Source organism: Orbicella faveolata, unplaced genomic scaffold (assembly GCF_042242905.1).
Source record: "Orbicella faveolata isolate gen_17 unplaced genomic scaffold, um_ofav_v1 contig_46, whole genome shotgun sequence".
NCBI lineage: Eukaryota > Metazoa > Cnidaria > Anthozoa > Scleractinia > Merulinidae > Orbicella > Orbicella faveolata.
The window spans coordinates 32,608,771-32,624,021 of NW_028301576.1; the positions used below are offsets into that span (position 1 = coordinate 32,608,771).

The following is a 15,251-nucleotide window of genomic DNA, read 5'->3' on the forward strand; positions in this document are numbered from 1 at the left end:
AGTGAAGACAGTGAAGTGTAGACAATAAAGACAGTGAACCACACCCCCTACAGTGAAAAGACAACACTGAGTAGGACTGGCTGCGTAATAACATCAACTGAACAATTGTGACCATAGCAATACAGGTTAATGGATTACAACGGAATGGAAACAGCTGCTTTGGAGATGAAGATTGCAGTTGAGACACCCCTTAGAGAGTATTCTAATTAGCACAATGGTGATAAGACAAGTGTGCCGTCGGTGTAGAGTGAACAAATTCCGATTGAAATTTAAAGATAATTGCAGGCAGGAGCGCAAAGAAGTGATAAGGTCTGCAACTCACGTTAAGTTGCAGAGGATTTCGAAGTGTTTTATTATGCCATAGAAGCTGCTACTGAAAATGGATTCAATCTGGAAGACACTTGAAATAGCAAATACGTAAAGAGGAGTTCTAGCACGCTTTCGAGATTACTTGTTTATCACGTGAAGATCTAGGGTGATAGAATTCACTGATTAGGTGAATTATTGCTTAAAAGATTTCACCGGGCTTCAAAACAAATTGTAATGAAACTTTGTCCAAACAGTTGAGATATGGTTTTCTAATGCTACTTTGTTTAAGTTTGTCACCCTTCCGTGTAGGTTAAGATGCACTACTTGACAGGCGGGGAAACTCCGGGGGTGGGCCTCTAAACTATGTACTTCTGTGTTTCTTTACATAATCTAACCATCAGCACCAGTCAGAACACCCGCTCGCCACAGTATCATTTGGTCATTATGTGCAGATAATTATAGCTTAATCCTTTTAATCGGCTGGTGTTAAATAGGGACTTAAGGTGATTTTATTTTTGGGATAATTTGCACAACAAATAGTAGATTTAAACTTCAAGGGATTGTTGTCCAAATCAAAAAGCTTTTTAACACTTTCTCGAATTGAATTAGTGGGCCTGTTTTCAACTTATTTTTAAGATGTTCCATTAACTGTCAATTTAATTTTAAAAGAATGAACAACATTTCTCCTGTTAGACATATCTTCAGGCAGTTGACTTTGAAGACAAGTTCTAATGAGGCGTAAACCGAAAAATCTGATATGAAATTGATCCCTGTCAATAACAGCTTGGAAAGATATAATTGTAAAATAGCTTTGCTGTGTGTAGGGTGTTAACCATGGATGTTGTTATCGAAAGGTGAGTTGTTAGTGTGCAGTTTATAAAATATTGTGCAGTTTTCATTAGGGCGAACAGGACATATATTGCATGATGGAAAATACCTGAATTGATTGTTAGGAGCTAGTACAAGTAGTGTGGAAAGCGTCAGCAATTATTTCAGATCGCGATGAAAGTTGATTGATAATCACACTGCGCGATGCTCACCAGTAAACCGCTTTTAGCCGGTTTCAGTTAGATTTCAATGAAATCAAATAAGTAGAGCGGACTTACAAAAAGGGTAAGAATGCCGATGATCTAAACAGTGCAATGACAAAGTATTACGCGAAGGAGCACTCAAGTTGTTGAGATGATAAATAAAGGCTGCAATGAACAGGGATTTCTTCACAGAAAACGTGTTGTAGTTATAAGTGGTACTAATGAGCATTTTGTAACAGAAGTTGTAGGTTTTTTCAGGGATGATCAGTATTGCATGTTTGTAATAATGCACTTAACTTTGAATCGAAGACGCAAATTGTGATATGACATCATGAATGTGCTACATTACCAAATTATGGATCTTTAGGAACATGCTATTTTCAAGAAAGTTTGGGGTAAGGGGTGGAATGCAACAAACGAAACTTAAAAGTATAAATTTCTCAATCTCTGTTCTGTTTTTGTATGTCATTTATCATTTTCTTTTATAAGTGTAAGAATTGGCAGGAAAAATTCAAGTCACATGACCCTCGTGACCCCTAGAAAAATAGAAGAACTTTCAGGTATATGGACAGTAAGAGTTAAGGTATATTAGAGCTGTATTGTTAATGCTGTTATTCAAAATGTGGAGGCAGTCCATGGAACTAAACCATCAAACTTCCTATAAGGTTGGATGGATGCTTGTTCTGTCGCACTTTGTAATACCTGTCGCACTTTCTAATAACACTTGTCACACTTTGTAATAAAATAGCTGTCACACTTTGTAATAACAAGTTGTCGCACTTTGTAATAAATTAAGCTGTCGCACTTTGTAATAACAAGTTGTCACACTTTGTAATAAACTTTCAAATTTCCTTTGAATAGGATATTTGGTAGAAATTATATGACTTAACTAATCCCCCAAGGCACAAATACGTTCTTCCTTGATATTTTGCTCTGCATACTAAACTGACCGGACAAAAATGAAACTCATTCTCCCCCACGCTTCTCGCAATTGTTATTTTGGAGATAACACAGCTTGCTTAGCAACGATGGAATGCAATAAGTGAACAGAGGGCAAATAACTCCTGGTAAAAATAAAAAGATACGCGAGAGGGTTGAGTCCAAGGGTTAGTAAGGGAGATGGAGACTTCAAGTGACTTGCCACATGTTCTATATGAGGTAATTTTTGGGGGAGTAGTCACAGGATTTAAAATAGTTGCTACAATCATGGCTAAAAGTCGGGATACCTTGAACACCATTACAAGACAAATACCAAAATTCTTTTTGCTCTTTTTATTTCACCTTGTCGCGATTTCATGAAGTTACTTTATTCTTTTTTTAAATGACAACTGCATGTACTAAAAAGTGTGTTCATCCGTTTGCCTAAATAATAATGTACAGATTCGTTTTCGGTTCTACTCGAACGGCATCCCACGACATCTCATGGTCGCCACGTTGGCGACTCATTTTCAAGCCTGGTCACCAGAGGCAAAATTTTAGTCGCCATGGCGCCTAAACTGGTCATAACTTGGAGGGTTAATATTATAAGAACAATAATAATAATAATAATAATAAAGCTAAACAAATTATAATAAAGTTAATTAGTACATGGATAGTGAACATATGAACAACTCCACCATAGGCTCTTCTGCTTATGGGCAGTCTGGGAGAAAAACGTCATTTAACTTTGTGTCAATTTTGACGCCTAGGAGCCGGCTTTTCTATTATAATAAGACTATTCTTTTATTGTGCAACTTCATAGTTTTTTCCTTCGATAAAGCTGGTATGGCATATAAATGGATCTTAGCCTTTATGAGCTGCCTTATGCTGTGTTTTTGCAGTTTCGGAGCAGAAAAGAAAGAGAGATATTTTCATTCATTCAGCGACGAGGCTTACGAGACACTGTTGCTGCTGGTACAAGGAAATTTTAACGTGCCCGTGGCAGAACGCACACGCGAACAGAGGAATGCAGTAGTGCACTATTGGCGCCAACGTTATAGCTTACACCTTGGACCTCAGTCTACCCCAACACTGTACTTTGATGGCAAGAAAGTAGTTAAGAAGTCGTTGATAGCAAGTCTTGTTGCAAAAACGTTTGATCAAGCAAAAGCTGGTGGATGTAAAAAACTGCGAAATCGAGCTGCAGATGGCTTCGCAGGTCTGAGCGAAAGAAATATCCTACGAGTGACAAACAACGAAGCGAAGTATCGCATACACAATGTCAAATTCACAAATAAAGCCACGCCAAGGCCAGTAACTGCCAGGACCATTCAAGGTCAACATCAAATTGACCTGATGGACTTAAGCAAAGAGGCTGTCAACCACAACAGGCACGTGTACAAGTATGTTCTAAGCATAATGGATATTTTCAGTAGGTATTTGTGGTTGCGGCCGCTGGAAAAAAAGTCAAGCCAACATGTTAGTCGGGCACTTCAGAGGATCTATAGCGAGCACGGTCCACCGGATCGCCTTCAAAGTGACAGAGGAACAGAATTCGAAGGGAAGGTTAGACCTCTTTGCAAACAGTTAAAAATAAAACTAATTAAATCGAGACCCTACCACCCGCAGTCGCAGGGAAAGATTGAGAGATCGCACAGACGATTAAGAAGAAAAATCATGTACGACTTAGTATCCCTGGGTAAAAAAGGGGTTAACTGGGCAGCAAATCTTGAAGACTATAACCGGATTTTGAATGAAGAATGTAAAGAAGAACTTGGCTGGAGGTCTCCTTTCGAAATATACTATGGGCGGAAGTCAAATCAATTAGTGAAGGCGTCGCTGGACTGTGTAGATTCTGATGATAACATGGTTACCACAGCGCCAAATAAACGGGAATTGGCCTGCCACCTGAAGAAAGTAAAAAAGATCCGACGGAGAGCTAAGCTTTACAGCAAGAAGCTTAACGATCAAAGTGAAGAGCCACAAGCGACGCCACAAAGCGGAAACTTTTAAAGTAAAAGAGCACGTTCTGGTTCGCTACAGACCGCAAAAAGGAGGTAAACTTGCACCGAAAAGAAGGTTTGTTGTTAAAGGCACAGTAGTAAAGAAGAGAAAAACAAATCCTGATACATATAAAGTCAGATTTAGGCCTCCAAATTCTTCTAAACACATAGAAGAATGGTTTTCGGTAGAAGACATTGCAAGCATTAGAAAACGCCACCAAGGAAGCACAGCAGAAACTAAAACAATAAAACAGCAGAAAATAAAACAGCAGAAAATAAAACAGCAGAAAATAAAACAACTTCGGAAAAAAATGTACATACCGTTAACAGCCCGCGATCGTTTTCTGGATCTAGACTTTCCCAACATGGATTTGTCTCTCATGTACAATCCACCAGGTGACGGAAACCGTCAGTTTGGGGCACTGTGCTTCTGGTTAAACCGTCTCGGTATACACCGATCAGCAGAAACTGTCCGGGAAGAAATTATAAAGTACCTGACGAACAATCCAAACAACAGTGAAGGTATGCCTTTGGAGCTTTTTGCGGCCACACCCTGGGCAGAATATTTACACTCAATGGCAAAGAATGGCACCTATGGTGACCAAATAACTTTACAAGCGGCAGCAGATTTGTACAATATTGAAATTGTTGTAATTTCGACCTTGGGACCTGATGCCACAGCGGTAATTTCTCCCTCTTCTAGCATACCCACTGCAAGAGTTCAGCTGGGGCATTATGCAGAGAACCACGGAGAACACTACATATGTGTGGACGGCAGAGTGTTGCTGCATGAGGAGGAGCAGGAGAAAAAGACAAATGGAGAGGTGGAAAAGGTGGAAGATGATGAGCAGGAAGAAAGGGCAGAAGAGGTGGAAGATGATGGCGCGGATTTGTTATCTACTCAGGAGGATTACGCACACGGCCAGTATATGGGAAAGGAAAGAGAGGTGCCTGAACAAGATCAACATCGTATACAAATCCCCATCCACTTTGTTGGAAACGAGACCGTTGGAATGGTTTCCACAAACGACGCAACCACCCCCATAGAAAGGCTCCCGAATGAAATTTTAGAGAAAATACTTTCCGAGGCATTATTATCTTCTGGTTTTTCCTGGCCTAACCATGTCTGCCGGATGTATAATAACCTATGTTCAGTCAATGTCCGTTTTCGTGATATCACCCGTAGACTGGTCTTGATGCTCCCGAGTATTTACTTCTCTGAGGGTGGTGAACTTGGCATCGTTAGCGTCAGGAGCCTAATTAAAAAGTTTGGATCTTCAAGTGGTGTTGTGCTGGAGGTACGGCGAATAGTTGCCAGTCCAAATTGGGCAAATGCTTGGCTGGATCTGCGATTTCGTGGTTTGGGATGGTTTATCATCCTCAACATATTCTGGTGAAAAAGTCAAAAGTAGCATTTTGTTGAAATCTACTTTGTCATTATTATCCACTCGGCTAGAATAGAATCACCCATGGTCTTTTAATGACTTTTTGCTTTAAAACAAAAAACAGTTCCTTGAACTGAGGAGAGAGAAACATTCTGTTCGTTCAGTTGTGTATTAAGTATTTATAAACAACTAGTTAATTCTGTTTCATGTTATAGTTCGTTGTTGTTTATTCAAAGTTGAAATAGACTTTTATTCAATGGTTCTGATTCAATGCTTTAATACCACATATACTGATTACAGCTATGATGGTTGCTGTTCCATATTCTGGCTTATGTCAAGCCAATGCGATTTTTTAATTAAAATACGATACTATTTCACAATTATTCTATTCAACTATAGTTAACGGTCCCTTCTTAGAAGACTCCCAGTCAAAGCCTTTATTTCCGGATCGTACCATTTTGTACAGCTGTTATAAATACCAGCAAGATGTGTCCTCTACTCTTTTACTGATACACTATGTCCCTGCAAGTTGCTTTCCAGTTTCGTCCTCTCTAAAACTCCCACGGAAACAAACCTTTTTATTTTCATCCGCAGGAGATGCCAGTATATTTAAAATTCGAATCTTTATTTAAGATGTGATAAATACCTTTTTAATACCTGAATTAAGCTATCATTTACAAATTAAACATGCAATAGGGTCTCATTTGCACGATAAATTAGACTAGTACCTAGCCAATGGAGCGGCTTAACAAAACCGATTTTTAAGTCATTATTCGTGATGACAAAGTGTTTCTGTCGCGATACATCGTAGTCAAGACAAATAACAATTGTGAGAAGCGTGGGGGAGAACGCGTTTCTTTTTCATCTCCTCAGTTTAGTATACAAAGTAAAATATCAAAGAAGGACGTATTTGTGCCCTGGGGGATTAGTTAAGTCATATAATTTCTACCAAATATCCTATTCAAAGGAAATTTGAAAGCTTATTACAAAGTGTGACAACTTGTTATTACAAAGTGTGACGCTTAATTTATTACAAAGTGCGACAACTTGTTATTACAAAGTGTGACAGCTATTTTATTACAAAGTGTGACAAGTGTTATTAGAAAGTGCAACAGGTATTACAAAGTGCGACAGTTTTATTACAAAGTGCGACAGGTATTACAAAGTGCGATGATTATTACAAAGTGTGACAGAACAATGCTCCGCCCAACTAGTATTGTTTTTTTCAGACTCTGGCAGATGGGGTTGGTAAAAAATGTGGACCCCTTAATCTGGACTCCATACTGGACAGCGTTCTGGCCCTCCTTATTTTTTCTTATCGAAAATACGGGCTCTATTTAGTGAGTGGGCAGAATGTGAAGAAACAGTGAATTCATGCAGTGTTGTGAGTGATATTATGGAATAATGAGAAGTTTGCCTATTATTTCATTTATGATCAAACAAAAAGTCTCCAACAGTGTTCACGGATTCATTCATTGATCTGCATGTCTTGTTACTTTAACGAATTGCCACTTCCCTTTGATATACACTTCTGTGCTTTGCGGAGGTCGATAAAAATTTTTCCTTGTAAGCTGAATGAGCACTTCCTGTTAAGGTTACGGTTGAGGCATCAATTCATTTTTTGCAAACTTCACTGATATGGTATAGCAGAAGGATAATGTTGAGGAAAAGGTTGTTGTTATTCATCGTGGTGGATGCAATAATAAAGTGTATTATCGTTTGTCTCACGATGTGGTCACTTGAGATGTAGATCGTGATGTTTCAACTGCTTACTGCTAGTCTTCTTCAGGCGATAAGGTCGACTGATTGCACGGTATCATTTATATCACAAAGGTTGGCTGTGATTGGTGCATTTCGATCCTCCTATTGTTCCATTGTTCCGGCGAGTAGCTGTTCCCGCAGTGGTCCGCTGTTGTACCGTTCTCCTGTTGTTGTGGATATTAGGATATTAGGAAAAAGTGGAAATAAGCTGTGGTAATAAAACTGTATGGAACTGTATGGAACTGTATTTACAATTCACAATTTTAAGTAGAAGATTATGCACTTGTTTGAGCTGGTTTAGGTTCAAGGAAATGCGGACTATAGCTGCCACTAACTTTTTTCCGGTAATCTCGTTAATGGTAATTGATAACTTAGAAGTAAGTTGGTGACTGGTAACTCTATTTGTCAATGTTTTGTTAACTTAAAAGCTCATGTTTAAACAATTGTCAATTGAGTTTAGTTTTCGTACATAGCTATCTGAACAACCCCTTGATACTTCCAATCTTTGCGCTGTCTGCGCTGATTGTACAAAGAAAGAATTTCGTTTATGAGAAGTTTTGGTTTTTTCAGCAGAGAAAGAAAAATGATCTTCAGATAAAAATGTTTGGTCTAAACGCGATAGAGTGCTGTTACAGTTAACTCCTAGTAGCGGGTGTCTGGAAAAGGCAAATAGCTAATAGCGAATAGTTTCAAATACCAAACAGCGAATAGTCTCGAATAGCGAATAGCGAATAGTGCGAATGATTGTGAGCAGTCTCTAATAGTAGTGTATTGTGGCAAACAGTGGCAAATATTGGCATATAGTAACAAATAGGGTACCCAGTATCTCACTGCTAACCTTGTAGCGACTTAGGATGGGTTTTTTTCAGCTAAAAAGCACAGATGCTTATAAGGACAGGTGTTTCTAAACTTAATTTCTTCTGTTTTCACCACTGCAAAAGTGTAAATACGTTTTTATTAGGTTATCTTTGTGTTTTCTGTTTTGTTAATGTCTGCAATGGACAGCCTACTAGCCTGAGTCTGGAGAAGAAAAGGTAATAAACTCACTGAGATTCTGTTGCTTATTTGGATAATTAATTAACGGTGGATATTAGATCTAAAGCGGTAACTGTTGAGGACTATTCGCCAGTATTTGCTACTTTTGGCGACTGTTCACCACTATTCGCACTATTTGAGACTATTGGTACTATTCGGAACTATTCGCTATTCGCTACTATTCGCTTTGCTATTTGGGTTTTCAAGACACCCTTTGAGTAGGCGTTTACAAAAAGGACTCCAGTTAGCAGAATAAAGGGAAAGGCATACTAGGCAATGAGTAACTAAATTATAACTAATAACTAAGTGCAATGGGGAACTAAAGCAAACATTCCTTTTCAGAATGGAGAGTTTGAGTTTGCAAGAAGACCAGGTGGAGGAGTAAGTGGTAATTCTTGTTAACAATGATGAACGTGCCAGGGTGAAATAGAACAGAAACATAGAACAGAAAATGAAAAGTGCTTGTATTCATTTCAATTTATTGAGAAACGTTTTCTTAATACTGTTTCAATGAAATGAAAAACACTCTAGTAAAAGCAAGGGATTAATGTTTTGTAGAAGTACTAAGTGTAGCACTATATTACAACCAGCAAAGGGCAAGAACAGTACATGCTAGTTATCTACAATTAGGGGATGAGTAGCTAAATAACTTAGTAACTGCACTGAAGAACTAAAACAAAGATTTCTTTTCAGGATGGAATGGGAGACAACGGATACGCAAGAAGTTAGTAAAAATTGAGTTGCACCACATTTCCCTACAAGAGGCAGTTGTCCCCATTATGTGCTACGAGGAGATGTTGTGAGCTGTTAGAAAAAGGAGCTTGGAAAGAGCAGTTTCTTTAAGATCTTTAGGCAACATATTGTCTTAAACAAATAGTGGAATTTTCCTCCAACTTCGGGCTTTACTTATTTTGGAAGCGAGGGAGGGGGAGTGTTGGTAGTAGTTATTTTTAAATCTTTACATTTTATCTACACTTTGTCCGTGATTGCACCTAGGTCAGCCTATGGGGATGTGTTAGCGATTAAAAAGGCGCTGTATGAAATTGTAGTCGTTGTGTTAGGGACAGTTGATAACCTTGTCAGGAGTGTAAATGTTTATGGAGACTGACCAATTTGTTTGGGTGTAAATTGTGGGTTTTAAGATCCCAGGGAAAGAAATGTAATGGGGAATATAAAACATATGGTCTCCATTTCCGTTACAAAAATTATAAATAACTTTAAAATTGTGACAATCTCAGGGCTGGATAGGGAGTAGACTTGGCAGGGAGGAGGGGTAAGAGTTGGGGTGGAGGGGTGGAACGGTGAGATATGTTTCAGTCTGCCTTAACGAACTCTTTAACAGAACAACTCATCCAATCCTTTCCTTAGCTCTTTATCTTGTTTTTAGCAACTGAATTCCCGGGTTCCACCAATTGCAATGAGTTTGATGGGTTTGGCCGAACATGAGGCGAGTAAACAAGAAAGATCTTAAAGACTAATTTTTGTACTAATGTACTTGTATTTTAATTTTTTTACCGTTTATCCCCAGGATGCCAATGACGGTTTACGTCCTGCTTTACCCGAGGTTATTGCCTCGCTGAAAATAATTAAGATTACTCGCGAAAAAGTGGGTGAGTCTTGGCTTTGTCTACTGAGATGATGAAGCAATTCTTTTCTCTCTTTTCCCCTCTTTCAATTAATAATTTGCTTCAAAATTTAAGAGTTCTGGATACAGTCCTGTCATTTTGTGTTTATTAAATAAGTGTACTATCAATCTTGATTGATCTGTATGTTTGCGTTTACAATATTTCTGTAGTCACTTGTATGGGTTAGTGAAATTAGCAATTTTTTTCTGTGTCGTTTGATGGTAAATTTGCATACTTTAAAAGTAAAGTTGTAGAAGGATGTTTTTATTTGACTATTTCACTGATATTTTTTGGTTAAATTACCTACAGCTCTTATGGTATCCTGTACCATTTGCCTAATTGAATTTGAGTAAGGTGAAGAGGTGAATCAACTACCTTGTAGTCACATATTTCACAACAAGTGCATCAGCACATGGTTGAAAATGGTAAATGCAATAATATTTGCGTAATTAATAGACAGACAGGCAGATTGACAAACAGACAGGCAATTTATTTCAACACGGTATGTCTTCAATAGCAAAGAATTAAATTATAAAGATAATTATTAATCTGAAGAGTTGTTACAGTAAAGTTTTTAATTGTAACATTTCCTGACTGACTGACTGACCGTGAGCCATTAAGTTAGTTTTATTTGTAGCCTTAAACTTTTTTCTTGATAGGAAAATACAGTCTATTTTGTGCATTCTCGTGTAAACAAATGAGGCGAAATACAACCCTTTCGCAGATAATCAACAGACTATTTGAATGTAGTTTGAGTTTCCTTGGCACTGAGCGAGGATTCATGCGCAGAAAGTAGTGTTGATAAGGCACACTGAAGGGGAGAGGCTGAACTTCGTGGCAACTAAAAGTTGATTAAACTCTTTGGACTTTTGTTGTCAATACAGTATGTGTTGTCTCACTGATCTAGCGGGAGCATGTTTTCTTAAAATTCCTCATAGAGGCCTTTTTTGTGGAATGTAGTGGAAAAAAGTTGAAGTACTAGACAGGGTAAAATTTCTGATTGCTGCAAATTCAATATCTATAAGGGGGAGAGTTGTATTTAAGATTAAAGATACTTTCTTTTCTTTGTAGCATGCCACTTGTCCAATGGGTCAGGACGAATTGCCGCGATAAAGAAATACTGAAATTATTGTAAATAATTATGGTAAATAATGTTAGTATTGTAAGTTTTGTTATTGTAAGTTATGTTAACATTGTAAGTACTAGGTAATTTTTGTATGTAATGTAATGTAAGTTATTGCATTAATCACAAAAAAAACTGTACATTTAATTTCAACTGTAGTTGGTTTACCATGGACGGACACCAACATAGCGGCTCCATACTGGCCTCAGTAAATTTGTGCAAAATATTTCGACGAATATCTGAGGTTTGGGAAAACGCACAGACTTAAAACTTACATAAGTGTCATCTTTATTAATCTCCTATAACATCACAATTTCTTCACTTTATCCACTAAATGGGTTTCAAATAATTTTTTATTGCATCAGGATTGCGCGACAGTGCAAGCCGAGAACTGTTTTGCTGGGGTCAACATACATTAGTTTCTTTCAGCTTAAATGTACAATAATTCGTTGCATGGGTTTCATTCTTGTAAAGACATAACTCTGTTACAAGAAAATAATGAGAGAATATTGAAGAGTTTACTGCGGACCACCGGGTCCCAAGACTTGTAGGTTTTACCGCTGACTATATTGTTGAGTCGGCCATGTTGTTTTTTCTAGGAACACTTAAGTGCTCTTGCATCGTTGCTCGTTATTTTATGCAAGCTGATTCATCCATTATCATGTGTGTACTAGAATCAGGAACTTACTGTATTGTATACTATCTTATTGTAATAGGACTCATTCATCGTTGAGATTAAGCGAACTGATCATCATCGAGGAGTCCTGTTTCTTCAAATATTGCTTAGTTCGAGATTTTAACATTATTATACTTTACGAAGTTTCTCAGAACGTTTTACCCGGGTGTAATTGAACAGATACATTCGCAAACAAATTCTCTAACCTTTCTGCTCTTGTTGCTCAGACGTTCTTGAGTCCGCGCTGGGATTCTACTTCGTTCACGACCACATCTAAAAACACGATGACGCTTCTAAGATGCTTTTTATCAAGTTGAAGAGTTGATAGCCCCGATTGATAGCTCCATGATTCTTGATAAATTCACTCAAAATGTTTGCTCATAAATTGATCTCATATAAGGGTTGCAGACCGACCTGTTCCGAAAACGCTTAACGTCCTTTAGTGTTGGTCTACCTCGAACGGTATGTTCGTTTCTATGTGATTTCATTGCCCTAGAAATCATGGCCTCCGTGCTAACTTTTCATGTCGACAACTTCTGTAAATTCCATGTGCTGTACACATGCACAGGTGACACATGCGCCTTAGAGACCAGGCGGCAATTTGTGACTGAATGTGGAAAAGAAAAAAAAATGGAGCCGAAATTTAAACCCAGGCCTCACTGCCTGGGTAAAAAGACTTATAAATCAACACCATAAAAACATGCAGACAGCCTTGGTTATAGTCCTCACAGAAAAACAGACTTTTATACATATAATTGGACTTTCAAAGTTGCCGAAAAGTCCACTTATTTAAAAAATGAATAATTATAGCTGTGTCAAAGTGGTCAGTTTGCCTGATAACAACCCGTCCCATTTGAAACAAGATGGTATCAACAGGAGGTTTTGTAAATCCTCCTATTTCATAGCAAAGTACATCTGTCTCAAAATAATGAAATAAAGCTTGAGTATAAAAAAATATAGTTCTGTTGTAACAGTCCTTGATTGCACATAAGAACATAGCAAAATTTTTACAGATAGAAATGGAGACATGCAAAGAGGCAATAGAAAAACAGAACATGTAGGCTGCGTGTTTGAACAAGTGCATAAACAACTCCTTAAAAAGAAATATGATGTACATACAAACCCAGACAATGGCACATACAATAGAAAAGATACAAGGAATAGTTGCATCATTTTAGATCTCCTAGACTAAAGGATAGAGTTTCCTTAAAATTGTTATTCTTAAGAAGTAAGAAATGTCATTAAGAGAAAGTATAAAAAAAGAAGGAGAAAAGGCATATTTTTTATCACATCCTGATAGCAACAATCATAGGGTGCAAACCTAGTTAGAAAAAAAAACAAAAAAAGCGTGCTCATACCTTTAATGGGAAACAAAAGACATCACTAGACAACCAAGAAGAGGTGTTAGCACACAAAAATAATACACAGCCGATAGAGCAATGCACGACAAACCTATACTGATGCTGTAAACAACAAGATCAAGAAAGATAGGGATAACAATATGAAAATTGTTGCCTTGACAAAACAAGTTGCCGGTCATGTAGTTATGTTATCAAGAAAAAGTAGATGGAAAAAGAAAATAGTAAAAATTTTCCAATGGAGCCTAACTAATGCAATCAGAGATAATATATATACTTGGAAAACAGCACCAAAAACAAAGTTAAAATAATTTTAAAAAACATCAGTAACCACTCTAGGAACTGATAATATAAATTTAGATTCAAATGCAGTGAAAAGAATGCATTGTAAACATAGAGAAATGATCTCAAAAAGATAAAGAGCTACAAAAAGGTAAACAAAGTAAGTGGAGGATAATCAGCACTCACTTTGCTAATAATGAAAATTTTTGCAATATTTATCAAACCATAAGCCAATAAGGTTGCTGTTCACCGTTGCCAAATTGGATATAAAGTCATCCAGTGAAATTGGTTTACATCGATAATACAAAATCGAAACCCTAAGCAACCATCTGTTTCTATTGGCATTACTTGCCTGTTGCTTAAATGGTTCTAAAGGGAAAGTTTTCCTCTTTCTTTTAACTTTGATATATTATAAGACAGGTGACTTTTCTTTACATTTGAATTGACACTCAAGCTAAAATTTTAAAATTGTTGTACGGTAGATCTGTAGTGGATAATTCAATTGGTTGATTTTTATGATCGACAAAGTCATGTGTTCTGCAAAGGGCCAATCTTGGTCCCAGGGTGCTTTTCCAGCCCCGTCCCAAGCCAAAGAGCAAACGCAATAGCCAATCATTGTTCTTGTCACTCAAACATCTCAGAGCCAATAAGGTCTTTTTATGCAACACAATGACATTGTTTGGTGATTCCTGTATAAAACGACAACACCCTGCTTGTTTTGTGCCAATGTAACATTGCGCTGCAGGTTCAGTTAGTTGTTCTTCGACGTTTCATTAAGATGGGTAAGTTTAAAGCTGTCTTTGTCAAGAAATTTAAACCTCACAAAATGAATACAGCACAAATTTAGTTTCTTCACATTAAGGCACTTTAATGACATAAACTGTATTACTTTGTCTCCAAATATGACAATCATCGTCAGAATACCGATGTTGTTCCGTTAGCCAAGATAATTTCTAAAGGTGTTAAAATGTACATTTGTCTTCTAGACCAAGAGCAAATCAAGATGAAGATTAATTCAGACGAGTGTGCATATTTCATCTTTATTTTTCTATTTAAAACTTCTTTGCTTTAATTATGTGAAGATTTGATTGCTCAACAATCATCTTAAATGAAAAACCTTTATCTCTATGAAACTTTTCAGTGCCACATGAAGTTCCCATTGTGGAAGAAAGCACTTGTAAGTACATATTATTTACATTCTTACAAACTTGCTTTTTTTCTCTTGTTTTCAAGTTGCGTTTTAAAAAAATTTGTAAGGAGTTTATAACATCATTTTTCTCACGCCCAGATTACATAAGAACCAGATATCATTTTGTGCTTATTTTGGTACATATCAAGTTCCCTTAATCTTACTTTTATTTCTTTTCACATTTTTTTAGTTTTCGTTTTAGATAACATCATTGCGACAGACTACACCTGGGCCAAAAATCATGTTAACAATATAAGTAACATATTTGAATCTATGGAACCCTTGTGGCAAATGGTAAATATTGATTGCTTTTGGCAAGCTGACGGTTTCATCGTAGTGACCTCTGTTATCTGTCCTATATTTGGTTGGAGACCGCAGCCTGAAAAAAGTAAACGCCAAATCTCTGAAGGTTGTTTACAAAATCAAATTGTTTGGAAAATCTCACTTTTCTATGTACACTCTGTTGTTTTTTAAAATTATGCACTAAGTCATTATTTCGTGGCTTTTCTGTAACGCGACAAAACTTCACATACTTTTGTGTACTTGTATAAGCTGT

General features: G+C 37.2%; 1 pseudogene; it reads left to right on the forward strand.

Annotated features, from left to right (window-relative positions):
• Window positions 1–3,104: 3,104 nt before the first annotated feature.
• Window positions 3,105–5,658, forward strand: LOC149099810 (uncharacterized; annotated as a pseudogene).
• Window positions 5,659–15,251: the final 9,593 nt, after the last annotated feature.